General features: G+C 33.5%; 1 long non-coding RNA gene across 2 annotated transcripts in view; it reads left to right on the top strand.

Annotated features, from left to right (window-relative positions):
- Nucleotides 1-907: 907 nt before the first annotated feature.
- Nucleotides 908-2,793, top strand: part of LOC117105432 — a 4,743-nt gene continuing 2,857 nt past the window's right edge. Inside the window, exons 1-2 of one of the 2 annotated variants that reach the window (XR_004444907.1) lie at nt 908-988; nt 2,680-2,762. This is a non-coding gene — a long non-coding RNA (uncharacterized LOC117105432). Of the gene's footprint in view, nt 989-2,676; nt 2,763-2,793 lie in introns of both variants that reach the window. The other variant, XR_004444908.1, reaches the window with a different exon arrangement.

Raw genomic sequence — 2,793 nt, 5'->3', positions numbered from 1 at the left:
TTCCGGATATGTTGTAAAGTGGATGTTTTGTCTAATAGTATGATTTCAAATTTGTTAATTATAGATTTGTCACATAGTATGTTAAGTTTTGTACACATTATTTTACTAGCTTTCTCGGTAACACTATACAATTTTTTACATTTTTATTTGTATGTCTGTTATACCACACAAGGCAACAAAAGGTGAGCTCATATTGAATTTCAGATACATGTTGTTTTTTTTTTATTGTGTAGTAAGACTTGAGGACTTTTGAACCTGATTCTTATTGCTCTAATAAGTATCCTTTATCACCTGCTGGTAGACCTTTCCATGGAGGAATACGTACTATTAATTAACCAAAAATATGCATAATAAAAGTAAATATACCACCTGTCACATAATCACTTGTAAGCCTAATTCAAAAGACAATCAATATGTTTATTACCCTGGAATCTCTGAAGGTTTAATTAAATCAAGAATACATCGCATATTGTACCCTGTGTATTGTTAACATGTTATATTTAATAAGGACTACATATTTTTTGTATGTAATGTGCAAATATCATTATTATCATGTATTATATAATGTAATCGTTTTCTTTTATTGCACTTCTATTTATTACTGGAAGGAAAATCATGTTATTTCATCTAGTTTTATATTATTATTTTGATTTACTTTATTAAAGTAACACACATTCAAAATGATGGTGCATCCAAAAGAGAAAAAAAAAGAACAACAGTAAATTATAAAGAAAATAACTTGACTACGATTTAACATTAGAGTTTGGCAAATAATTCTAAATGACAACAGTGATTAGAGTAAGGATGAAGCATGCTGCTAATTGCTTCAAAATGAAAATCTAACATCCCTACGCGATAAATACAAACGTCCGGTATTGTTTGAAACACTATATAAATGCTAGATACACCTTATTGTAGACAATAGTCAACAACACAGGTTTACTGAAATACCTTCTTTTCAAAAAATACCAACAATGACGTGCACACGGTAAGTAAATTTCAACAAATCGTAAGCATTTAGGAGATTTTTAGCTGACTAGAAAATTCCTTTACACTATAACAAACTTTATCAAAAATAGCCACGAACTTTCGTTCACGTAACCCTTTAGGTAAATGTTCAAAATGCATATAAATCTCTTGTATATAAAATAGCAAGGGCTACAGCAAAAATGAAGAGCATCATTACAATAATACATTAGGCCTTATGTTATGATAGAATTACTTTATTGAAAGACTGTAATTAAAATGTAAACAATTGTTTACAATGTGTTAATGATCAAAACAAATATTCTTTCTGGATAAAATTTCAATAAAGGTTCTTGTAGCTTGTATTTTTTAATTCAGACCCTAAGTTTTTAATTACTCCCACCTTACCTTACCTATCCTATTCGGGCCTGGTGGCCCATAAGGTGGCAATATCGTCTTTCTAGTGTACTTTGTCTCTGACTATTATGTTGACTTCCATCCAACCTCTTCATCCTAGCACTTCTCTCGCTTTCTCAGTAGTTCGTCTCCATGTCGTCTTGAGACGTCCTACTCTCCTTTTTTCTTCTGGAGAGCCCACGTCATCACCGTCATGCAAACGTTATTATCTGGCATCCTTAAAACATGTCCAATCCATTTCCATCTCCTTTTCTATACTACCACACAGATTCTTTTTATTTGCCTTTAGTGAGAGTGTCGTCGTTAGGTACAATATATGGCCATCTTTTTTTCATAATCCTTGAAGGTACATAAACTGGGATGTGTCCATCTCGTATTGTCACATGCATTGATCTTTCATGTCTCGCATCCATATAATAAAAAAGGTTTCATCAGCGAGTTGAACATCCTAATTTTGTTTCTGAAAGAGTCTGAACGTCATAAAAGATAATTTTTCTTTGTTGATTCTGTGTTTGATGTCCTCTCCTCCTCAACCTTTCTTGTGTAGTAGTATCCATTTTATTTAACACCTGGTTTCCTACGGTTATCATAATGTTTGATTTGCTGTTTAGTGTCATTACTTGTGACTTTTTGTATTTATATTAAGACAAGCTTTAGCAGCATATTCATTCAGTTTAGTAATCTTAGTTTGCATGTTGAATATTAGATGACATTAGCCTATTCATCAACGCGAATTCCAAGTCTTCCAACGTTGATGTGAATTTCCCCATGATCCCACTGTTGTTCCTTCTGTTGCAATTGTCATAATCATCAATAAAAATTAGAAAGATGACGACGGACAAAGCATCGCATAGCTTACCTAGGTTTTTACTTTGAACCAATCCCTTTCATCCAACACAGCATATTCACTATCTTCGTAGGGAATCTTAGTAATATTCAAAATGTTATCAGGAATTCCATATCATGATCTTAAAGAAGCTCTCTCGGTGTACCGAGTCAAACGCCTTTTTAATCTCTCAGCTCTGTCGATCAGTACTCTACTAAAAACTTTACTTGGCACGGATGTTAAAGTGATGCCTCTCCAGTTGCCACATTCTGTTATCTCCTCTCTTTTTCATCTTCACAATAAGTCATTGCTTTCATAATTTCGGTAACTCCTCTCTAACCCATGTGACCTTAAACTGTGCCTCTAGTTGATCTCTGACAATGGATATCCGCCCGTGATAGTTCACCGGTTATTAATACCGAAGTATTAATAACGTTTATTGTATTGTTTTTGGGGGTTTTTTTCAGTAGCCTGCAAGCAATGGTAGTCGTATTCCTTGTACTGTTTGATTTGAATGCACATCACCCTGTTGACGCCATGCCTTTTGCCAAAGGTAGGCCTACACACTTTTACTTTCTATATAC

The sequence above is a fragment of the Anneissia japonica genome, unplaced genomic scaffold (assembly GCF_011630105.1).
Source record: "Anneissia japonica isolate Jap-2015-1 unplaced genomic scaffold, ASM1163010v1 scaffold287850_len318503_cov185, whole genome shotgun sequence".
Lineage (NCBI taxonomy): Eukaryota > Metazoa > Echinodermata > Crinoidea > Comatulida > Comatulidae > Anneissia > Anneissia japonica.
Note: the sequence above shows the minus strand (reverse complement) of the source record. Positions and strands in the feature narration are given on the sequence as shown.